Source organism: Peromyscus eremicus, chromosome X, assembly GCF_949786415.1.
Source record: "Peromyscus eremicus chromosome X, PerEre_H2_v1, whole genome shotgun sequence".
NCBI lineage: Eukaryota > Metazoa > Chordata > Mammalia > Rodentia > Cricetidae > Peromyscus > Peromyscus eremicus.
Genome location: NC_081439.1, coordinates 37,238,294 through 37,265,194, shown reverse-complemented (window position 1 = coordinate 37,265,194; position 26,901 = coordinate 37,238,294).

The following is a 26,901-nucleotide window of genomic DNA, read 5'->3' as shown; positions in this document are numbered from 1 at the left end:
TAGATAGATAGATAGATAGATAGATAGATAGATTTATGATCTTCTCTAGAAAAACAAAAGGTTATAAAGGTATCCAAGGGTAGATGATGTATCCCTGATTATGCTGTTTTGTCAACATGTTTTAACAATGTTAATGTTAAAATGCTTAATAGAAGAGAATATAAGAAATGTTAAAAACCTCATGTGTGTATCCACACATGTGTATCCAAAGTACCATTTTCATATATCTGGTAGAGATGTAATAATGTAGAATAATCAGTAATCAACTGTATATTTTATAACATTACTTTAAGTTCTATGGATATGTATATATTATTTGAAGTTAAATGTGTCTTCATATCCCTATTAGTTATCCATTTGGCATTTCATCTTGAAGTACTGTGTTCTAAGGGAATTATCCAGAGATGTCAAATAATGTAATGGCAATGAGATTTATTTAAACAAAAAAACATTTCTGGGGTGTGTGTGTGTGTGTGTGTGTAATGTGATTATTGGTTTTTTTAGGTCATAAACAGATATGTGGAGACCAGAAAACAACTTAGTGTGTTCTACTTTCTACTTTTTTCCTTCTTCATATGGTAATCAAGATGAGGTTACCAGCCTTGCACACAACAGACATTTCCCACTGACGGGTGTCACTGATGCTCAAATAAGATTAGTTGAAGCTTTGTATCACTATAATATTGCCTTCTTTTCAGATTGTAAATGTATTTTCCTCCAAGGATATAGAAAAACAGTACAATTTGAATATTAAATCCTACTTGCACCTGAAAAAAAATAAGAAAGGTGGATTTAGAGAGTTTATTAAAGGAAGTTCATTTGGAAGCATGTAACAACCTTGATGAATTAGAAGTGATTAGAAGTTCAAAAAGTTGGCCAGGATAGTCTGCTATTATCGAGAAGACAGAACTAAATTGGTTTTTCATACTAGTCATCCTTGGTTCTCTGGTCCTTGGTCCCTAGGAATAGAAAAGATTTAGCACATAAAATAGATGTCATATGCATGCATCTAAATTCAAGTTGCAAAGGATTGTTTCCCTGCACAGAAAATAGAAACTGTGAGCAAAGAAAATTAATACAACAAAATTTAAAGGAATAAGGAATTGGAAAAGGAAAATTTCCCTTAACTTCCCTAATGTGTGATGGTAAATTCAGAATCACAGCTGTGCAGTAGTCACCTTCACCTCTCAAAGTAAAGGAAGAAATACATGAATGTAACTTTATGCTTTTTGTTTTCAGAAAGAATGAGGGATATTATTTTCATGGTTTTACTCTGTGCTATGAAACATAACCTATTTCTAATTCATTCAAGGAACAGCCAATTTACACAACAGCTGGAAAGTAAAAATTACAGAAACTTTATTGCATGAGCTGACTTCTGAGAAAGGCATTTCATACCCCTTCAGCTGACACAATATGAAGATCAAATTGGCAGCCGCATTTTAGGGAAAATATGTCATGACAGATAAATGTAAGAGAAGGACAAATCCACAAAAACGATCTCATGTAAATGAATCACTTTTGTAAGAAAACTGAAGAATTTGTCATTAAATGGTTAAACACCTTTTCCTCAATATTTAGAATGCCTTTGCACCCAGTGCAGCTACAACAAAATGTGATAAAAGAAAGTTTTAGAATTTTCTCATAGGAACAGAGCTCATCAATTAGTGTTGCATAATAATTAAATTCTCAGAGAACTGTATGATAAAATCTACACAAAAGCAAATAAGACAAAAAAAGGGGGGGACAAACACATCAGGCACATACAGCTTGTAAAAAGTTGGGGTATATTCTGACTTCACACTTTAGAAGTATGCAGAATATAAACCTATTTTCAAAATTATTTTGGCACCTTTGCCACATCATCTATTGTATTGAATTAATCATGAGATAAATGCCATTACTGTGAACAAGGTTCCATTATTTATTCTAATTACACTAATAATGAAATGATCACATAGAATTTAAATTTCTTCTTCAAGAGCACTCAGTAAGTGGCAGAGAAAGGAACGAAACCCATATCATTAAGATCCTAAAAGTTGGATGTTTAGTCATATTTTACTATTGTTACCCAGTATTAAATCAATTGACCTTTAATGAGGAGATTTCAAAGGAATCCCAGTTCCACGAGGCAACTGTGTTTGAATGTTTTAATAATTCAGACCTCATTCTGTCACCCCTACTGATTTCCCTTGGCAACAAATGTTAAGAGCCATACAGCTTCACTCCAATTCCTTCTTTAAATGATATTTATCAGATATCCAGTAGTGTTGTTAAGTTAATTCTAATTTTCTGGCTCTTAATATATGTAAAACTCTTAGTATTTGACACATAACAAGTGCTCAATACAAACTTTGTTTCATATTATTGATGTTATTATCATTATATACAAAATTGTGATAAAATGTGCTCACTTGGGTAAAATCTCTAATATAGAACATGAGACATTTTAATCATTTAATCAATGTAAAGCAACTAATACATTGATTAGCCCAATGGGAGATTTTTTTTTCAATTTCCACATGTAATAGTTTCTGACACAATACATCAGTCAGACTTTATAGTTCTGTCTTAGCAGAAGAGAGATTTTGTTGTGTATATCTCTTTCCCAGAAAAAAAATGTGACCTCAGACTTTGCAATGTATGCCATTCTATTCTATTCTATTATCTATTCTATATCTTCCTGCATAGGAAGAAAAAAAAGTCTGCTGTGATGCCATGATAAATGTGTCTTTTCGTGGCATAAGTCATTTGTTCTCAAAGACAGTAATGGATATTCTCCATACCCACTAGTAGATCAGCCACAGAGCTTCAGCTATGAATGGTTGTCACGGTAGAAATTCTTTGGATTGTCCTTAGGCTTCACAGCTGCAGCATTTCAAGGGATACTTTCTCATGAACACCAAAGTGTGAATCTCTATGGTGAAGGGCAATTGCATTACACTGAGAATTTTACCGTTTCATCATGAGATTCTGTAGATTTTTTTCTTTTGCTTTCCCTGTCATTTGATCAACTGACTAAATTAACTGATACTGTTTCATCAACTAACAGAGGTGGAGGAAGCACATGCACAGGAAAGATTTATTGTAAGATTTGATGTACAGTGGTAGCATGTACACAAAAAAATTCATATGCATTCATGTGAAACCCGTGTGGGAAAATAACAGTAAAACAAAAACACTAGATATTTGGTTTAGTATTTCTTTCTTTTTTAAAATTTTATAACTGCCATAAATCCAAGCCAAGTATTGATCCTGTGATCTCTTATATTACCTCAGGGGTAATTTTAAGCATGTAATTACATTATAACTGGTCTTCATGCAAATGGGCCATGGAAATTATCAACATTTTTCTGTGCTGGGAAAGGAGTTGTATCATGCTTAACATTATGATAATATCAATCATCCTCTTTCTTTTATACTTATTTCTGTGCTATCATAAACATAGAAAATGTATGTAACTCTGGAAACCTTATTTTAAAATAGTAAACACAATACTATTAAATTTTGCTTCAAAAATATGAGTAAAATCCTTTTAAAAATAGTCAACTATTTGTGTGTGTGTATATATAGTGTATGTATGAGTGCATATATAGGTGTAGGTGCGCAAGTAGATGCCAGAGGTAATTTTCAATGGTCTCCCTCTATTATTCCCCACCTCACTTTTAAAAATTCATTTTGTTTGTCAGTCCTAAACAGAATATCTATACCATACCTCCTTTTCTATAGCTCAGGTACCATTGCAGAAGAAGGGATGGAAATATAAGAGTCAGAAGTAATGGATAACTTTAATGGAACTCTTTCCTAGACACATCAGGGAAGCTTCACATAAAACTCCATTTCATTTGGCAAATTCCAAAGTCATTTAACACATAGGTGTATTAATATGTATGATAACCAACACACCTACGTCTCTAATTCCAGATGACTTCTTGGTTGAAAAGAATAAATTGACAATATTATATTTTCAAATCAGGTATAGGTAGAAAGACTATATCTTTAAGGAATGGTTTTGTTACCCCTTTCTAAAAACAGGAAGTATAGTACAGAGGATATGGACCAGAGTTATTTAGTAAGCAGAGAATGTGGGAGGAAATGTGAGCAATAGTGTTTGTTGTGGATTTGCGAGAGTAAACAGGTGAGACAACATAAGCATGTATAGAATTGACCAGCTTAAATAATCTCATAAGCTCATGAGGTATAAAACGCAGCTCCTAGATGCCTGATACCAGGATGTTTAGTGAAGATAGATAATGGCTTAGAACTTAAGTACCTCTGATAAAGAATATGGTTGGCCTATAGGATCTGGATTTCTCAGTTTGCAAATGAAAGCAGTGCTATCTTGGTATTGGTTTGCTATTTCTTAGAAGTAGTTACCCCTGAAAGTTGCAACAAGACAATGTGTGAAATCATGGGAACACAGAAAATCAAAGTGCTTACTAATGCAAGTATGTATTCATGGCAAGAAAAACACCTCACATATACGGCAGGTTTGTGAGATCCTCTAGTGTGAAACTGTTGTATCTGTTACCACATATTCAGCCAGAATATAAAATCACAACCTGGAATGCAGTTATAAATATTTAGTGTATTCTATGGCCTAGATTTTACTACTGCTAAACCTTCATTACTCTTAAAATATATAAAACATATTTGGGAAGAAAACAAAAGACCAGTGTCAAATTCTACTATGATCAGCAACATTTTTAGAGTGCTTCTGATTTAACAAATCCTTGTAAATGTTGACTGGTAATTGACTGGTATGCACTTCAAATGGCATGTTGGACTCATTTCTGAACTGGTTAAATACTACACTCCTCTGTTGCCCCACCTCACTTCCTAAGTCTCAGAACTTCTTCCTAGAGTCTGCATGTCTGTTTCAGCTCAACACCATGATGTTTAGAAGAGCAAATAAGTAGTCAGTCTGACAGCAACCATTCATTAAGCACGCAGGAGGCCACATAACACAGATTGAATCACAATATATAACAAGAACCAAGCTGAATTACTATTGCCAAAATGAGTGTGAGCAACAGGCTTAACTTTAAGGATGAGCGAATTCAAGCTGTTCTCATTTTAAAGATTATATTTTTGGAATAATAAACTCAAAAGATTCCTTTAACTTTTAGAAATTAGATTATCTCAGAGGAAATTTGAGTGCATTAGATTTAAGTTTACCTCCTATGATTTTAATCAGTTGTGCGTTTATAAAGGCTGATTCATGTTTTGCAAAATTTTTGCAATTTGTTAAGAAAATATTTTAAGTAAAGTAAATCCAGCAGTGGAACTTAATAATTATTTTTAATTTAATTTAATTTTTATATGTGTGAGTGCTTGCATGTATGTCAATGTACTGTGTGCGTACCTGGTACCTGAGATGGTCAGATGAGGTGGTTGGATCCCCTAGAATGAGGTATAGATAGGTATAAGTTGCCATGCTATTGCTAGAACTTGAAACATTGTCCACTTAAATGCTAAGCTAATCTCTCCAGCCCCACTTTAATAATTATTAAATGCATCACTTTTATGTATTTGCATTAAGAAATGCTTATTTCTTTCCAAAATGAAACTGAGGTTTGGGAGTTTCTAGCCAGAGATGTTGTTTTACAATTACAATCTTTAAACTTGCCTAGCTAGCATAAAATGTGTATGTTGTACTATCCAAAGGAATCCACACACTTTTAATATCTATTAGTTTGAGAATGATTTATGTGTTAATCAGACTGACAGAGAAAAACAGTTTAAAGGAAGATTATATTTATTTTGACTCATATATTCAGATATTTCAAATTTGCTACATTGTTTCTGGCCTGTGGTGAGGCAGAATGTCACAATAGAAAGGTGTAGTAAAATAGCTTCTCATATCATAGAAGTCAAAACTAGAAACAGACAGACAGCAGTAGCCAAGAACAAGGTACCACCTTCAACAGTGTACCCCAAATATCCTAAGTCCTCCAACTTGGCTATTCCTTCCAGAACCCCACCACCTCCAAATAGTCTATTCAAATTTTGAATCTATCAATGGACCAAACTGTTGATTTGATCACAGCATTCATAATATTAATGTTTGTAGAAACAAACAACATCACATATACATTGCTCAACACAATCATAGTGAAAATCAAAGTAAGCGGCCACAAGTTGTTAATCAACAAGAATAAGAGTTCATGGCATGTTCAACAGCCTTGAAGCCAAATCAAGAGATCAGCATATACAACTCCTCTCTTTCCCTAGCAACACACTCTATGTTCTGAAACTGAGCATTAATTCTCTCAATGTAAGCAGGGTGATTTCAATGATTCTTCTGTTCAATGACAGTCATAAATGAAATAGTGACATAATAATAAGTTGCAATGTTGAGTGTTTAATTAGACTAAATCTACTGAACAGAGTGGATATCTACTGAGACTAAACATACTACATTTATGTAAGACATTGAATTCCAAACACAGTAAAATCATCAACAAAGTAGGAAATCATTGCTTCTTATGTCATATGATGTATGGATCAATTCATTCTGGGAATTCTCACAAGTTACTATCAATTTGGGGTAAAATAAGCCATTTAATTAGTCTTTTACTTACTGGATTGTTCTTGTTTTTTAGATTCTTTTTGTTTTCATTTTATTATCTATTTATTTATATGGGAAGGGCATTGTGCCATAGTCTACACATGGATGTCAGAGGTCAACATGTGGGAGTTGGTTTTCTCCATTCACAAAATGAGTTCCAGGGATTAAACTCAGGTAATCAAGCTTATTGTCAGATTAATTTACCTGATAAGCCACTTCAGCACTCACCTCCCTCAATTATTTTTACAGCTACATAAGCACATAGGAAATGTGATTATTCTGCATACATATAGTAAGAATGTGCTGAGATTAACTCTACAAATAGTAGACTTAATCATCTTTATGTAGTTGTAAAATCTGGTTTTGTATCCCAGATATACTGTAGTATGTTGAAAAGAAAATACTGCTTTGACTTGAACAATGTGAAGTAAAAGAAGAATGAAAGTAACGTAATTCTTCTACATTAAACTTCACTTTCCACTATGGAACTTCTGATCATTTAATTCCCTTGGCTTCCTGTGCTTCTGTCAATATGTCACATGCATCAATTTGAGTGTATTCTCTTGAACATCATATTATATTTTTCTGTTATAGTACTTTGTAGTGACATTATATATTTGATAAGACTAATTATTGTATTATTGTTTAGCAATGACATGTTCAATGTCTATCTTTGCTACTGAATATAAGTGTGAAATATTATAATCTAAGCCTATTTTAAAGGTATATAGTCCATTCTTTTAATGTAACATATTTCATGCTCATGTAATGTGTTGAAATATATTATTGTGTGACTTTTTCTGGGGAGACCTTAATAAATGTCTATTTGTCACAAGTAGGACACCAATAGTAGACCAAAGAAATGATTACACTTAACAGAATTTTGTGAACCAGTGAATTTATTTGCAGTTATGTGCAGGAATAAAAGTGATAATTCCTTATAGGAGCATGGGTGTTTCAAAAATGGCCACATAAACAAAACTTCCAATCCAGCATTGGTGACATCTCACAAAAGTTATACATAAGGAATGCCTTTGGATGGTATGGTGGTTTGAATGAGATGTACCCCATAGTCTTTAACATTTGAATATGTGATTGGTGGTTGGTGGCATTGTTTGGGAACAACTAGGAGGTATGGCCTTGTGGAAAGAATTATGTCACTGGGGTGAGCTTTGAAAGTAAAAAAAAAAAAAAAGGCTTGTCTTCTTTTTCTGTCTGCTTCAAGCTTATGGTTCAAGATGTTCTCTCTCAGCATTGTGCTCTTGATACTATACCTACTGCTTGGTACCATGCTTCCCCATCATGATAGACTCTTATCCATACAGAACCACATCCAAATAAATCTTTTCTTCTATAAACTACCTGAGTCATGGTGCTTTACTACAGCAATAGAAAGTAACTAATATACAAGTCATGCAGACAGGTTGGCCAGTCAGAAAGCATAATCTCCAAAGCAATTGTAGTGCTTCCACAATCTTGGAGAAAGGGCTTTTGAATTTCAGGAATTATCAGAGCCTTTGTTTTGTACAGCCACATCTGATGGTAATAACAGAAATCATAAAACCAGCACAGCTGCTTGACAAAGATCCAGAAAAGCTGAGCCACATGATGGCTGCCATGCTACTTTGGTTTTGATCTTTTCCTGTTGCATACTTGGAGATATTTTAATATTTGTACAATCTGGGGATGTTGGTTTGTTGGGAATTTTTTTTATGAATCATTTATGCCTTCTCCAAGGAATACTGCTTCTCTGCTTCCCCATGGAAGTTCTGAACACACTACCCCTCCCACTTTAAAAAAGATATCCTTATCTATTTGAAGATCTTCCTTGTGCCTGGGAGGTTGTGACATACATAAATAAGGCAGAGATCTTTTTATGAGATTCTGAAATATTCTTAAAATATCTGCCCTTGCACTTACTCAGGAACAAGATAATCAAAACAAATTAAACTTAAAAAGGGCAACAAGATTCGGTGGGCTAGAGGAGCTGGCCACACATCTGATTACAAGTCTCTTCCTAATATACATAACATATAAATCAACACAGTTAGATTAGCTGAAGTTACCTCAGGCCTACACAGGGAATTTTATTGATGGGCAAAGAATGATTTAGAAAATTGATAAAGAATGAGGTTTTAAGACCTCCCTTCCTAAGAATAGTTAACTCATGCAAAGCCACTTGTGTTGTCATATGATTAAAGAGCAAAAGAATGCCATGATTATACATGGAAATAAATTCAATAAAGGATATAAAATGCAAACATTTTATTATTCCAGAAGTTGGATAATAATTGTAGCAGCTTTGGCCTGACCGTTAAGAGTTAATAATATACAGATTGGGACATAGCAATCTGCCTGAACTGGCTTGGAGATTTTCTTTCTGTCTAGAGTCCTTGATGCTACAAGAGCTGCCAGCCTGAGAACAGACTGTCATATGCCTCTAGATTCTTACAAGTTGAGTTATGGAGTTGATGAGTAAAAATGATTGTGAGAGATAACTCTGTTTTTGTCACAGTTTATCAATGATGACTAAAAGATATGCAAGAGGAAGTTGAACATGTGTCTGGAAACAGAAATGTTTTGGAACAGCATGAATCTGTCTCTGCTTACTGAATTCTGTAAAAATAAAGAAACATTCGGACTGCCAGTCACTCAGGATGCAAAATTCTCCAACAACTAGTGACCTGAGTCAACCCTGCCTTGCCAACTCCTTACATGATTTTTGGGACCTGGCAATTGCTGGGGCTGCCCCCCAACATTTGTTGACTTTCATCAACCTATGCAGATCTGTATCTGTAAGACCTTGAAGAATGGGGAAGACTGCAGGCTAATGTTGTAGACAATCCTGCTTCAGCTTTAGTATAATTTTATACATGAATGAAACAAAGAAATCAATGATCCAAGGAACGCTGAGTTCAGAAAAATGTAATCAGAAAAACATGTAAATAAATGTCAGTAAGCACATGCTCATATTAACAGAGCAGTCCTTCCCCAGAACTTTCTCAGGACAGAACAATTTCAACACAATTGCCTGGTAAATACTGTAGATTATATCTGGGAAAACATTAAAGTAAGACAGAAGGCCATATTCAGATTCAGGGAGCACTGAAGACAGCACTCAGCATATCCTTTCACCAGATTGGGTTCTATAGCTATGTTCTGACAGCCAATAAAAGTAAACATGTCTTATGAATTGAATGTAAATATTTATCATAGGTTACACAAAATCCCATCCAAGAACAACTCAGGGAACAAAAATGCACCTGAGGTAAATAGCACTTTGCCTTTTTTCCCTGGAGCCTCTCTCATAGTTCCAAAAGGCATTGTTCACCATGTCATTCTTTAGGCCATGTTCTGACACCTGCCCCTTTTTATTTTTTAAAGTAAGAATAACAAGCATGGTAGATAAAAATGAGGGTTCTCAGGCATTCATTCTCATTTGGAGCCATAGACATGCTAAGAGAAGTATGAAAAGACATATGGTGAATGCAATGCTAGATGCAAAACACTGTGCATGATGCTTTGCCATCAGAAAGGAGGATCCATGCCCTTGCAAGGCATCAGGAATACCTTTTGCTATTCCTTCTCTGGAAATTCCAGGGAACTGCTTAGAAAATGTCAGAAAACTTCACCCTTATACCCAGTGATCTAGTTCTTTATAACATAAGGGACAGGACAATGGCCACATATAGGGCTGAGGACCTTGAGAATGGCAGTGAGCCCGAGCAGTATATCTCCATTGGAGTAAATTTTAAAATTTTGAAGTAATGATCTAGAAAAAAAATCATCCTGAGTGAAGTAACCCAGACTCAGAAAGACAAACATGGTATGTACTCACTCATAGGAGGACACTAGATGTGGAACAAGGATGACTAGACTGCTACTCACAACACCAGGGAGGCTACGTGGAAAACAGGACCCCAAGAAAGACACAGGGATCGCCCAATGACAGAGAAATGGAATGAGATCTACATGAACAGCTTGGACATGAGTGGGGGTAGTGAAGGGCAAGGGTCGAGGGAAAGAGAGCTTGGGGGAGCGGGAGATCCCAGCTGGATCAACAACAGAGAGGGAGAATAAGGAATAGGAGACCATGGTAAATGAAGACCACATGAGAATAGGAAGAAGCAAAGTGCTAGAGAGGCCCACAGAAATCCACAGATGCCCCCACAATAGACTGCTGGCAATGGTCGAGAGACAGCCTGAACTGACCTACTCTGGTGATAGGATGGCCAGGCACCCTAGTTGTCGTGCTAGAAGCCCCACCCAATGACTGAGGGAACTGGATGCAGAGATCCAAGGCCAGGCCCCGGGTGGAGCTCCGGGATTCTAGTTGGCGAGAAAGAGGAGGGTTTATATGAGAGAGAATTGTTGAGACCAAGGTTGGATAAAGCACAGGGACAAATAGCCAAACGAATGGAAACACCTGAACTATGAACCAATGGCTGAGGGGCCCCCAACTGGATCAGGCCCTCTGAATAGGTGAGACAGTTGATTGGTCCCACATCCAGGCAGTGGGACTGGGTCCTGTGCTCTGGGCTTGTGCAGGGACACTTGGCTCGGCCTGGGAGGAGGGGACTGGACCTGCCTGGACTGAGTCTACAAGGTTGATCTCAATCCTCGGGGGAGACTTTGCCCTGGAGGAGATGGGAATGGGGGGTGGGCTGGGGGAAGGGGAGGGGGGCGGGAGTGGGGAGAACAAGGGAATCCTTGGTTGATATGTAGAATTAAATTATAATGTAAAATAAAGTAAAATAAAATAAAAAATTTGAAGTAAATAAGGTATTAACAAGAATAACTTGGGGAGCAATTCCCCCTTTTATTTTTTAAAAGTTGTTTCTTAAGAGTTCAATGTATACATTCTTCAAATGTTTGACCTTATAGGTTAAAAGCGATCCTAGTGATGTGTTGAATTTGCCATTCATAACAAAATTTCCTACAATCCCTACCAGTGAAAACTTGAACATTATCAGTTTTTAAATGTGTTTGAATACCTGTAACAGTGAACATCTCAATAACGTAGAAATAAGAGCTTTTGAGGAGGGCAATTAATCTAACTTTGAATATTGAACAATTAATGTTTCATCATATAAGATTTAACCCCTTGTGAGCTCCCCCCCCAAAAAAAAGGAAAAAAATAAGCAAGTCCAATTTGTGCAGTCCCTCTATTCACTGGAGCATGGCCAAACTCCCAGTAGCTAGACTGTTAAAGTAAACCAAGTCCTTCCTCACCCATACTCCCTCTACAAGCCCTCAATTATGAGGTCTACACCACCGCTTGAAGCCATGTTGATGTCTCTCCTTTATTTTGAAATAACTTTTAAGTTGTCACTTAGCTCTTCCTACAAAATATTGACCCTGAGAATTATATGGAATGTCTGTGGTGTGGGTTATATCAAACTGTTGACAAAATTCCTGAAAAGGCTTGGCAATGTATATAAGACCATTGTTAAATTTAATATTTTATAGAGGCATAAAATAGCAGAAGCCAGTGTTAAGTTAGCTGAAGTATTTAACAAAAGAGTTTAAGTTTTTTTTTCACGGAGAATACAAATTTAAAGGATTAATCCATTTTTTATTTTTAACAGAGTTTTTAGCATATTATTATTATTATTATTATTATTATTATGACTAATGAAAGCAAGAGGAAAAAGCTCTTTTTAAAGCAGTAACAATAAACTTTTGCCATAAAATTGGGTCTTGCCATTATTTGTTTCCATTTATCTATCTATCTATCTATCTATCTATCTACCTATTTATTTATTTCTGTCAATGGTTGAGGCATTGTCTGCTCTTGGAGGGAAGAGGGTCATAGCCAGAGTTAACTCTTGAGTACGTGAAGGCCCAATATCAGCACAGAGGTGGTTGTAATCATTAATATCTCCTTTATTTGAAAGGGATGCATGGCAGTCTGGCATGCTGCATTAGTCTGACATAATTCTCATGTGCCAGTTGTTTAACAATAAGTATTTTTTCCTCCCCATCAACCATCAGGCAACTTACTGCCTGTTAAAAACAAGAAACAAAAACTTGATATGGCTCATCAGACCACTGTCTAATTTTAGAAAGTTTCTGTTTCTTTCCATAATCTGGTAACCCATGTCATGCATCCTTACTCACAGAAAGCAAAGGAACTCCCTTTAGGAACAGCAGCACATCATCGTCTCTCTTCCCCAATTCATTACAATCATCATATAGTCTTCAGGTAGAGGAGGATATAATATTTCAGGTGGATGAGTGGATGCCAAGGACATTCGTCTTCGAGTGGAACTGACATTTTTACTTTTGATTTTGCTCCACTCAGTCTCATCCAATCTTGCACTGGAAAAACTTTCTTTCCAGCTTGTAAGATTTTTTTTTCTTGTGTTTCATTTTCTGGCTCATAATCATGTAAAGAATCAGTCATAGTCTTTTCTAAATCCTTTGACTTGTCCCCATTTATTGCTTGTATCACTATATGGACCAATGCCCAAGTCACTCAGAATAGTACCATAATACTTTATCTTGGCTATGGGTTTTCACTATGTTTTCCTTAATTTTATTTCATACTCAGGGATCTAGTGTGCCCTTTACAGTAAACCAAGGATTTTATTCTGTCATTAAATCCCAACATTCTTACAGTTGCACATCAGACATTGCAGTACTACTCTTAAAAAATGATGCAATATATGGTGCCACTTTTTCACTTTTAGCCCCATAGTAATCCCTGCTTACCTTATTCTGCAGGAGTCCTTGCATCCTCTTGTAACTTTTCATCCATGTCCCCATTCCAGCACAACATGTCAACTTATGTAGATCTGTGTCTTTGAGACCTGGGACCTGAGGACCTGGAAGAATGTGGCCAACTACATTCTAATGCTGTAGACAACCTTACTTCAGTTTCAGTGTACTTTTATACATGAATAAAAGAAAAAAAACAATGATCCAAGGAAGGTCGAGTTCAGAAAAAAGTTATCAGAAAAACGTGTAAATAAATATCAGTAAATACATGCTACATATTAGCAGAGCAGCCCTTTTCCAGTACTGTTTCAGTACAGACCAGTTTAAGCACAATTGCTTGGCATGTACTGTAGATTATATTGAGAAAACATGAAAGAAAGTAAGACAGATTCAGGGTACACTGAGAACAGCACATAGCATATCCTTTCATTGCATTCATTTCTAAGGCTATGTTCTGACATCCAATAAAAATAAACATGTCTTATAAATCTTACAAATTGAATGCAAATATTTGTCACAGAATGCACAAAATCCTGTCTAAGAACAACCCAAGGGACAAAATGCACTTGAAGTAAAAGTCCCTCTGCTTTTTTTTTTTTTCCTGGAGCATCTCTCATGGTTCCCTAAGGCATCATTTAATGTGCATCATTCATTTGACTGTGTTCTGACAAGACTTGCAAGTGTTGTTTGATTCCTTACTTAGTCTTATGATCTTCCTTCCTTTCTTCCTCTAGAAGGGAATGCAGTAAATTGTAAGAAATTGACTTATAACAGAAATGCATTACTGTTTATGAATCACTTTGAGGCATATAGGTCATGGTAATAGTACTTGGAGATGTATGATATAAAGTAAAAGAGGTAAAAAACGTCAATACTTGTCCCTATTCTCAAGCCATCCTAAGTGTTAAAATATAAACTTAGAGTAAAACAGGATGTTATACGAATATTTGTGGTGGTGTTTAAGGATGAGAAAAGACAAGAATGAAAGACCCTAGTTGGAGAACATTTAAGATTCCTCTAACATTGACAAATACCACTCCCAAAATATAGTTCAATTATGCATCAGATTTCAGAACATGTAAGCTTAAGTCAGTAAATTATATAAACAAACAAAAGGCTAATTTATTAACAACTGAGAAAAATGGAATATAATTATGAAGCAGAAAAAATAATCTGTTATGTTTTATTTGCCAAATAGAATGTAATTATTTTATTTGTGTTTATTTGTTCTTTACATTTTATATATTGTCTCTAGAAATATCAAACTGTTTTAGAACAAGGAAGATTTCTAATGTGACACCAAAATAAAGATCTTTTTTTAACCTTTTATCTCTAGGATTTTTTTTTTCCACCAGAAACCTGTTTGGTCACACTTACAAAATGACAACTGCTGCTGCAGGAAATGTCAAGGAGACAGGAAAACTGGGGTGGTTGATGTTAAAGAGGAGGGAAGAAAATACCAATTGTAGTTTTTCCAATTTACTCAAACACCTGGAAGGCTTTCTCAGTACAAACTGAATGGAAGACACACTTCTAGTCAGCTGTCTGTATTTGTACACTGCACATTAATCAATCCATACATGCTGGATCACTGAGATACTTCTTTGTATTATCTGTGGTGCTAAACAATTATACAAAGAAAAATACATCAACTTCGTACTATAGGATATTTAATAATGGCGGTTTATGCCATTATTTAAGAATTTTCCAAAGGATTCACAAAATGTCATGGCTTCTTGCATGCTTTGTTCAGAAGAGCTGGAAGTTTTTTGTCTTTTGATGTAGACTTGCATCTCCACTCATTTCATTTTCTCAGTTCATCAGGCCACAGTGATTATGTTGCCCCTTCCTCACCACACACATTGCTGCTTACAGAGAAGATGGGTTCAACTCCAGGAAGACCTCTCGAGTACTTGCAACCCAGCCATAATCAAGGATTCAAGGATGGAGATTTTAACCAGCTCCTTAAACTAAAGATGTCAGAGAAGGTATTTCTATATATTACCAAATAACTGCTGGTTATCAGAGAACTATTATATGAAGTTATGATGTTTTAAAGAAGTAGGGGAGCTGGAGAGGTGGTTCAGCTTTTAAAAGCACACTGGCTGCTCTCCCAGAGGTCTTGAGTTCAGTTCTCAGCAACCACATGGTGCCTCACAACCATCTGAATAAAGAAGTAGGAAATGTTATTTTCAAAACTGAATACGTTAATTGGGTCAAGCAAAAGTTTTCAAAGACTTATCAACATTAAAAAAATGTTAAATTATTCAGGTGAGATGATTTGTGAGTATTGTGACTGGGAGTTGGTGATTTGAGAAAACGAAATGTTGGTTCACCAAACATAAGTTTGAGTTTTTTTACAGTAGATTTTGCATTTTCTGGGTAACTTTATTTGACTGATAGTTCAGATCTTTAAGACTGTCTCTCTGAAATTCTTCTTTACAAATTTAGAAAAAGAGTGTTTGTGTTTGAACAATTAGGTAAAACCATAACCACAAGAAAACTGCATGGAGTGACATTTGTACAATGATGTGCATGGCAGTGCTAGCACTTAAGCATATTGCACACATTTCTTCCGGATAGCATATCCAGAGCTATCACATTGGCAGCTTTAAATTTGCCATCATGGAATTATTCACATTGGGAAAATAACACTACAAATCTCGGCTTTATTTTCTTCTAGATAATCAATTGTTAGGCATTTTCCAGTATTCTATGTGAATGTCTTCTCTGCTGCTGCTGCAATAAATCCAATTGAGCCGAATTAAAAAGTAAATGGCAGGTTTACTTAGGGATTAGTCACTGACAGGCCAGTTCAGCCTCACAGTAGGAGGTCCATGTAGTTTGCAGCTGGAGTGAGTTAGGAGCCTTTTGTAGAGAAGTGTGGGAGCCAGGGACATGCTTGATTAGGTGTTGGAGTATGGGCTGGGTTAGGGGTCCAGTAAATGTGACCTGAGTACTTTGGAATCCGGAACTAAGTGTTCGTTTTATCCAATGTTTTATGTGGGCTTTTGTAAGCACGGGATTCTGGTGCAAATCTTTGCCCAGTTCACAGACTTCTGCAACAGCCAGCTTCTTACTGGAAGCCGGATGGGGTGGGCAGGGATCTTTTTGTCCAGAAACCTCCAGCTTAACATCCGGACCTCTTTGGGTATAAGGGTGCCAACTCAAGTCTATTTCCAGCTGTGTAGGGACTTGGAATGGAGGGGGTGTCGGGAGTAGGCAGGGTTGTGGGCACAGAGATAAAGGGGTGTAGGAGCATTTTGTGAATGGCCACTCTGGAAACCTTGTGGATGCATTCCTGTAGAGAGTGGAGGAGGCAAGGTGCTAGGAGAAAAAGGAGACAGATAATTACCACCATCCCTAAATAGACAGATTATTACCATCGGCCTTATAAACAGGATTAGCTATGGGGAAAGTGTGCAATGGAGATGTGCATGTGCCCTGCTTGTATTGGCAAAGTTATCCCTGTAGCTAGAGTTTTCTTGCCTGGCCCACGGTCAGGGCAAATCTCTCTCACCTGCCAGTCCCACAGCCTCAGACCCAACCAAGTAAACACAGAGACTTATATTGGTTACAAACTGTATGGCCGAGGCAGGCTTCTTGGTAACTGTTCTTACAGCTTAAATTAATCCATTTCCATTAATCTATACCTTGCCACATGGCTCGTGGCTTACCGGCATCTTCACATGCTGTTTCTCATCATGGCGGCTGGCAGTGTCTCTGACTCAGCCTTCCACTTCCCAGCTTTATTCTCCTCCTTGTCCCGACTACACTTCCTGCCTAGCCAACGGCCAATCAGTGTTTTATTGACCAATCAGCAACACATTTGCCATACAGAACATCCTACAGCATATCCCATTCCATTTGCTCTCTGCTCATCTCTTTGTGGATTCATTCTTGGTCTTACCAGCATTCTTGGTCCAGACAGAGCTGACAGATTCAGGAAGCCTCTCTATGTCCAGATGGAAGCTCTCTGTTCCAGCTCTCAGTTCCGGGACGATGGGAGCTGGGGGCTGGTCTTTGAGTCTAGTAAGTGGTTGGGGTCTCGGGCGGATGGGTGTGGGGCAGGGCGTGGAGATTGCTGGGTCTGCCTGGGGTCGTGGAAAAGGGGAACCCAATGGCAGAAACTAGGGCCAAGTTTGGCAGGTCTTCCCTGGAATGGCTGGTGCCCAGGGATGGGACTTAGGGGCAAGCCTCTCTGGGTATGACCCCAGGCACTCACCTCTGGTCCAGATGGGAGCCTCATGTATGTATTCTAAACCATTTTAAAACCTATTGAAAGGTTGGGACACTTCTTCTTGCATGAGTTTGATTCCCTACACCCACATGTCAGCTCAAAACCACCTGTAACTCCAGTTCCAGGTCATCTGACATCCTCTTCTGATCTTTGGGGCTACTAGGCAAGTACGTAGTGCACATAGAGACATACAGGTTAAAATCACTCATTCACATGAAATAAAAGAGATCTAAAAAGATACCACTGAAGGTTTTTGGTTTGGGTTTTGTTTTGTTTTGTTTTGTTTTGTTTTAGTGTTAGCTGTCTACAGTCATGAGGTTTATCCTTAAGAGTGGTTTGTGTCCCCAGTGAGACTGTTAGAGAAACCTCAGTTTTCATTTGTGAGTGGTTATCAATTAGAGATACCTCTGAGTTAGGGATGGGACTTGTCTACTTCTCTCAGCACTGGGACTCCATCTGTCACAGACTTATGGAACCCCTGATCATGCCGCCACTGTCTCTATGATTTCATATACAATTTAGTCTTGCCCTATTTAGAATGCTTTGTTTCCTGGGTGTCCTTTATGCATGCTGGCTCTCACACTGTTTCAACCTCCTCTTCCATAGGGTTCCTTGAGCCCTGAGGAGAGAGATTTGATAATGACATTCCATTAAGAACTGAGTATTCCAAGGTCTCTCACTCTCTGCACATTGTTTGACTATGCGTCTCCATCTGTATTTGTTCCCTTCTGCTGCAGGAGAAAGCCTTTCTGATGATGGCTGAATAAGTATAGCAGCATATAGGAGTCTTTTATTGCTACTTATTTTTAGAACAGTAGTATTAGTATTTGGTCTTACTCTATGTCCCTGGCCTATCTAGTCTCAGGTTCTTGGCCACCCAATCATTGTCAAGGGTGGGTTCTGTCTTACAGGGTGGAATTTTTGGTTTTCCACCCTTATGATTCCTTTGCGTGTATATAGAGAGAACTGTGTTTTTTAATGGAAGTCCTGTGTGTGAGAATATGTGTATCTCTGCATCTCTATGTGTTTCTTGTGCTTTTTCTTTGGCTTTGCTTGCTTTGTCCTATTCCTTTGCTTGTTTGATCTTATATTAATATTATTATTCAGATTCCTGGTTGTTTTCTAAGGAGAGACAGAAAGGGTGTGGATGTGGATGAGGGGGAAGGAAGAAAGATCTTGGAGAACTTGGGTGAGGGGAAATTGAAAAGTAAAAAATACATCCCCTGGTAGTGGGTAACTCTGCCAATGCAATAAGCCAATCAAGCCAAATTAATAAGTCCAAGATTAATAAATAGAGTAAAGCAACTCCCAGGTGACTCTTGGAAAGGCAGGAGAGAAAATCGCATGGCATGTCTGTCAACCAGATCTTAAATACCCTGTAGGCGTGGTCTTGAGCAGCCCAGGGGATGAGCTGACCCTTGGTGGGCTTTGTGAGGGGCAGGGTCTGGAATAGGAGGAGTGATACCAGAGCAGAGATTTCCAACAGAAATGATAAGTTATATTTTCAATAAAAGAAAAATAGGAAAAATCTATTGAAAATTATTTCTGTGCATACCTATCCATCTATATTATATAAAGCTAAAATGAGTTTATATTGAGGTATCCAATTCTAATCTAGCGTTAAAGGAACTTTTTCTGTCTCCTTTATGTAGAACCTCTTATTCATTCTCGTGGTGAAAAGCCTGAATCCCACCAGCTTTACTTTTTTTTTTCATTCAGCTTCATTATACCAGTATACCAACTTTAGAACTGTTTTAGAATTGTTTATCTGCATTCCAATGAGTATAGTTTTGTAAAAACCAGCTTACAGTGTTCAGATTTAGCTCCTTTTTTAAAATTAGTTTTTGTAGTTTCTAGCCAGAAGATATCTTTTCAAAGAAAAAAAAAAGACCTGTTTTTGAAGCATCTGGCATTATGATCTTTATTTGTACACTTTTTTCTTTGTCAAGTAGACTATGAACTCCATAAGATCAGAAAAACCTGGCCTGTATTGCTATACATTGAAACTCTGACTTCAAAGAAAATACAAATATACCAGTAACAATGCCAAACATCATCATCATCATTATATTGCCTCAGAATAAAATATACTTTTATTATTTGACATTATTCACTTGACTGAGTATAATTAGATCAAAAACATTTCTCTAAAACATATAAGAATATGCTCTTGTTAAATAAAATACCAAAGAAATAATTTGTACTGAGAATTGAGACTTGCTACAGACATAGATACTTACACTGAATTATGTTGGTTTTCTTTTTCTTTCTTTCTTTCTTTGTAGGAAATTGATATCTGAGGTTTATAAGGCAAATGAAAATGAAGGTGATGATAACCGCCAAGTGACTGGAACCATGAAGCCAGACCTTGAGACTGTAATGAATTTTTTGATTTGTTGTTTATTCAAAATAGTCCAATGATGGAAACCAGAAAATTCTCAACATACTCATTCTCTTCAGTAAGCGTGTGTTAGTATTTTTTTTCTTTTTTCCTCCAGGAACATCTGTGAGGAATTACTTAGATTCCAGGCATGCTTGAGAGGAATTATGTTGATTATTAACTGAGTGGGGGAGGGATACTCAACTTAAAATTGGGGAGCATCATTCCCTAAGTTGGGATCTTAGAATGTATAAAATGAAAAGAGTAAGTTGAACAACAGCGTTCAATGCTGTCTTCAGAATCTTGACCAAATATGCAAAACGACCAGGTGTCTCAAACATTGGATGTCTTCACTCCCTTACTGTGATGAAACTTTGAACTCCTAGTCTAAATAAATTCTTTCTCCCTTAAGTTGCTTTTGTCAAGGTAGTTTATCACAGCAACAAGAAAAGAAAACTAAAGGCAAAATATCTTTTTATTTCAAAATATTTCCTCTTATATATTTACAAATCAAGTTGAACTTATATCCTGAAATTATTACTGATATAACCTATTATTTTGTACTAATATTAACAGATACATTCTAGAAAATCACCAGGAGAAATAATCTTATGCTTTCTTCTGTTTAGTGTTTTTACCTATGAAACTTATAAAAAATATTTCAGGAGTATAATTTGAAAGATATGTGTTATATACCCTTTTGTGGGCTTTTAAGGTAAATTCTTAGATTTTCATAAGAGAAGATCTGGTTCCTAGATCACAATTATGTTAAACTGATGTCTTCCTTGACATTCTTCTATGCAGAAATATAGCGCCACTTTAATGAAGTAATCTTATTAAGTTGTATGGGTTATTGCAGTAATATAAAAATAAATAGACACAAAATTTTTCTTTACAAAAGTGATACTCTTGTAAAAGAGGTAGGAAAAAAAGCAAGCAATTGTTTTTAGTAACCACTGAACCTTGAATTTGAGTAACTGTCTATGTTACAATTTATTTTAGATATCAAAATATTTAGGAACAAATTTGCTGTATTTTAAATATATGCTATTTTTTCCCTTAATGGATATATCTTTTTAAGCATCTTCATATTTTCTAAGACAATATGGCGAAAAAGCTTATATGTAATTAGAAATCATTTAGTGCTCAATTCCATATAAGATCATTATATATGTATATACAAATCTATACCTGTCTCAAAGTTAGAATGCTTACACCAGATGCTCAAGTCAGTTTCCTTCACATGGTCCTGGATATAAGAAAGAAAATTCTTCCTTTTTAGACTATAATTTCTTAGATTGTGTAAAATTTTACCTTCCTACATATTTAAGAGATATTATATAAAAACATTTCACCATTTCTTGTGGTCATATGCTATCCTACATGAATTGAAATTCACTATGTTGTGGACATCCAAGAATTATTTTAATCCTTGGGGTATATGAGAGTAGCAGGTATGTCCCCCATTCTTTTTGTTGTTATTGTTGTTTTGAGACAGGGTTTCCCTGTGTAGTTTTGGAGCCTGTCCTGGAACTTGTTCTGTAGATCAGATTGGCCTTGAACTCACAGAGATCCACCTGCTTCTGCCTCCCAAGTGCTGGGATTAAAGGCGTACGCTGCCCAATGAATGTCCCTCATTCTTATCTCACTAGACTACTACTTTTGGAATTCCCAATTGTTTCAATAACCTATGATTTAATACAAGTTTCAATCAATATACTATTGAAGAGCATGTGCAAGGCCCCAAGTTCAATGATTAACACCAAAGTTTTATATATATATATATAGTGTGTGTGTGTGTGTGTGTGTTGTTCTTTACTAAGTACTGACTGTACTCAACTAGGAGTTCTTGCTCTCTTTGTTTCATACAGTTTGAGAGTGAAAGGGACTGCAGCCACTTGTATGCATTTCATTAATACATGAATGGTAACTCATTCTTGCTGAAATGCTGAGATTTTAGCAAAGGCTGTCAACTGAAAACACTTTCTTAACATCGTTTAAGTTTCCACTGTAAGCATCTTGAGAACCACACATAAAACTAAAGGGAAACTCTATTGCCTTTCCACACTTTGTCTCAGACGTTATGCATCATAATTATTAAATAGAAGCTAATAGACAAAGGTAGCCTTTTCTTAAGAAGAGGAAAATTCAACTTCATGTTTTAATAGGCCAGGTGTCAAATAATTTGTAGTCATGCTTTCAAAGTACCCCACATATATTATTCTTTAGTGTTGATTCTTAATTGTTTCAGATGATAAACTTTCCTGTCTAGATATGCTATTGTCAAGTGTAGACTCTTCCCCTTATCCTGCATCTATGTACTTATGAATATTGTCATATAGTCTTCAATAAGATGGGGTAGAATTATGTGTTTTCTTATTAGTATCTTCTGTTCCCCAAATTATGAAACATTGTTGAATTCTGTTGTTTAGTTTATACTTAAGGAAATAACTTCTTTGATTAGAAAGATTAATAACAAGAGCTTTCACTGTTTGTTGCTAATAATAATCTAAAGTCTAACTTTATGACTTCTTTGTATCTACCAGGTACACTGATTAGGTCTTCTGGATATTTGTCCTTATTTCACACAGCATGCGATTCTTTCTGTATTTTTGTTTGGTTTTGTCTTTATCTATCAGCAGCATCCCATACCCTGCTTTAGATTCTGTTCAGCTAATGATATGTCTGGTTGTGTATGGTTTGATTAAAAGAGGAATTGTTTTCACAGCATAGATACAATTAATGAAAAATTTCTTGTTGTTGAGGTGAATAAAATCACTGTAAAGAATCAAAAAATTTCAGCCGGGCGGTGGTGGTACACGCCTTTAATTCCAGCACTCGGGAGGCAGAGCTAGGCGGATCTTTGTGAGTTCCAGGCCAACCTGGTCTACAGAGTGAGATCCAGGAAAGGCGCAAAGCTACACAGAGAAACCTTGTCTCGAAAGATTGGCTTAGGACTACTCTTTACTTTCTGGAGGTGTGTTAAATTTTAATAAATCATATTTGTAGCTACTATTTGTTGCTCTCATTAACATTAAAATAGAAAGTGAATTTACCATGCATTAGTTGCTTTACTGTCACTTTGGTAAATCGCCATGACTAAGGAAAATAGTTTAGGAATAACATTCCACCATAGTGGGGAGGCATGTCATCACTAAACTTTAATTAGAAACAAAAGTTTTCCCTGACATTTTAAACATTTTAAATATAAAATCTTTTAAATATTCTGTATTTGTAGTTAGAGTCTCTCTCTCTCTCTCTCTCTCTCTCTCTCTCATATATATATATATATATATATATATATATATATATATATATATATATAAAACTTGCTGTGTCCATTTACAGTTGCTTATATTTATATGGCCTTAGGTCTGACCATTTGGGATTTGATAACCCAACAGAGGCATTGTTCCAGGAGAAGATTCATTTTTCCCCTCTTAGAAATCATTGATCGCATATAACTCTTCATCTAAGGGTGGAGCCATGTGAGATTGTCCCTATCACTGTTGTGATGTTGACTAGAGCTCTCATTGTGCATGTCTTGTTTAGGTGGGTTAAGATTCTGTGGGTGCAGTTTCTCTCATTTGTAGGAGTCACTATCTTGAAGTATTCTTGGAGATTTTATATATTTATACAATGAAATGTGATCATATACATCCCTTATTTCCCCCTCCAGCTCCATTTCCCCATAACTCATCTTCACAAAATCATGTCCTTTTTTTCTGACCCTTTATTCTTTCAGTCTAACTGCTTACTGTTGACTTTAATTTTGCTTTCCTACTTGACACACATTAATATTGTTTAATGATGATAGTGCATAATTTTTTGTCCTCCACTGATGCCCTCAAATGAAGAGTCACCATAATTATCTATTGTCAGTCAAGCTAAGTATATTACTACTACATGGGAAAATGTACAATGAAAAATTAAACACTCCAATAAGATATGGGGTATCATTCTAGAAATCAGAAACAGTTCAGTCTATGTAGAAGAAGAAATTGAGAAACACTAGACATATTTTAGGGGAAGAAGTAGAGTAATTCTACTTAGCACAGAGAGAAGAATATTTGTTAAGCATTATTTAGAGGGCTTTGCATTGTTGTTACTATTTAAATTTGTATTAAAACAGCATTCATGGGTGGTTTTGGTTTTATCTTATATTCAGAAAGACTTCCTGTTTGATATTGATAAACTGTGAAATTGTCTTCAATATAGTCTGATAGCAACAAAACAAACCATTAGCTGTAAATTCTTAAGATTCTATTTCTTTCTCATATAGAGAGTTTCATAGTGTGATCTATCCAATCTGTCATGCCAATTCTCAAGCTTTTGCTGTTAGAAGTTGATTTGTAAAAAGTTATTATTGGCTTTGAAAAGCCACTACAAATTAATGTTTTCTAACCCCAAGTGCTTCTTCACTGCGCCTCAATAATAAAAATGTTATACTTCTTGTTGGATCTTTTTTCATTACTACTGTGGAATGCATTGCACACTCTTTATCACTTTTCAAAGGTATAATTTAATCACAACATCTCTTAATAATGAATGAGTGTATGAGCTAGTTGAAAAACGTAATACATATAATCAGAAAAACTACTTTCTAGACATTTAAGCTCCTTATTGCCTTTAGATTCCTATTTGAATTTCAGCTCAACTGCTCATCACAGAAGAGTATGCCCATGTTCTTATCAAAGCTATGAGGACTGATGATTCCATGAAATCTACCTACATCTATAGCATTTTCCAGCCATTCCCCTACTCTGTGCTTACCAGGTTTCATCTTTTTATTTTTTTTATGTATTAAATAATAATTTTTCTTGTCTATACACATTCTTTTCTTTCCCAAACTATGAATAAACTAACATGTTCCTTCTTGAACTCCCATATCTTAACACAGTAATTTATAATCATCACCTTTATTCACCTTTGCTCATTGAAAACAGGATCAGAAAATCATGGAACTATTTGATACTTAAGTTTGTCACCAAGAATTAAGAAACATTCATTTATTTTTGTGTGAAAAGAGGTGTTTTATTTTTAAATTTATGTTTGCTAACTCATATTCATTCTAAAATTACAGGGTTTTTTTAATAAACTGAACAAGTTAAAGAGAATATTTGTCAACTAGTCATCTGAGAAGGATATTTGTGTTTACAGTACATAAAGAACGAAAATGGTAAACACCAAAGGAGCAAATAATTCAAGAATCAAATAAGTGATGGAATAAGAAAACACTTTCCAAATCTTTAGTAGTCCCATCTCATCCTTGTCATAATGTCCACCACCAAGAAAATAAACAAGAAAAAATTCTACATGGAGAGGGTGCCTAGGAAGAAACAGTTATTGACTACTGGTTGGGGTCTATATTTGTTCTACTGCTTTAGAAATCAGCACTGTAATTGAAGCCTGATGCTTTGTAGACATTACTGAAATTGTCTTGTTCAGTAAGTCATATTAAAGCAATGTATCAATGGGTTAGATGGGTTCTCTATAAGGACAGAATTGCTAGAATGAATATATATATTTAAAGGTGTTTATTAGGTTGGCTTTGAGGATCTGATCTTGATCCAACAATGGGTGTCTTGATGCTGGGAAGCCTGAGAGGACATTAACTGCTCAATCCAAGTGACTGGATAAATTAGAAGCCGCAATTTTCTGTTGAAGTCCTGGAGGATTGACTGGTGTTTAGTCTACATTGGTAAACCAAAGAGGCCAAGTTTTGATGTCAGTGAAGGATAGCAGTAACAACATCAGGAGCCACTGCCAGAGGGTAGATAAATTCCAGAAAAGGGTAGAGGAATTCACCAGGGCTAAAAAAGGGCAAATAGGCAAAAAGTAAAAACATTTCCCTTCAACTTCTTATTTCTGACTAGCTACCCAAAGGTGCTGCTCACATTTAGGTTAGGTCCTCCAATTTCAGTTGACCTAATGAAAAAAATTCCTCAGAGATATGTCCAGAGCCTTGCCTCTTAGTAGACTCCAGATCTAATCAATTTGACAACTAAGATTAACCATTAAATCCATTTTTTAAAATTTATTTTACTCAAAATTATTTTGACATCCCAATTATTACATTTTGAAAATTTGTTCTTTGAATTTTTTTTTTTTTGGTTTTTTGAGACAGGGTTTCTCTGTGTAGCTTTGCACCTCTCCTAGAACTCACTTGGTAGCCCAGGCTGGCCTCGAACTCACAGAGATCCTCCTGGCTCTGCCTCCCGAGTGCTGGGATTAAAGGCGTGCGCCACCACCGCCCGGCGTGTTCTTTGAAATTTTGTTTTATTCCCCCAAATCAATTCATTAAACCCTAATGATTTTTTATATTCTGAGTTTTCACTGTCTGTTATTTATATAGGCATTGTTACTATCAAACCCAAACATTCACACTTTATGTAGGAGTTACCTTGATTTTTTTGTAATGTTCTTCAGAAGTTTCTATATTCCCCTTTCCTTAGTGATTTTTTTCAACACATACAATATTTTGTTAATATCTGACATAGTTTGTGACATTTCCATGTGTCATTTCAAAAATTATTATATAAAGACTATTCATTTCTATCTAAATACTGCAGCAGAACAAATTTAGTGACCAAAAATAGCTCAGTCTCATAAGTTTTTCAGTTAACTAATTGTTTGATTCAAAATTTACTCTCCTGTTTTTTAAGCAAAAGTTGTCAGTAACAGATATGCAATTGAATCAAATGACAAAATATATTAAGCATGTGATTCTTCCTTTCCTTCATTGAAAAACACAAAATACACTCTATCTTCTTAGAAAAAGAAAATGAATCATTGTGTCAACCATTCAGATTTTGTTTTAAAACATTTTTGTATGTTGGAAAATAATGAAAAGAGTCTCAGAGGGGATACCACCTCCTTCAGTGTTTCTGTTGTTAAGTACATCTCACCTCCCTCAATGCTTGGATGGTACTACAAACTAAGAAATTAAATATGTCTTCTTGGTCGTCAGCCATCATAAGCGAGCAGAAA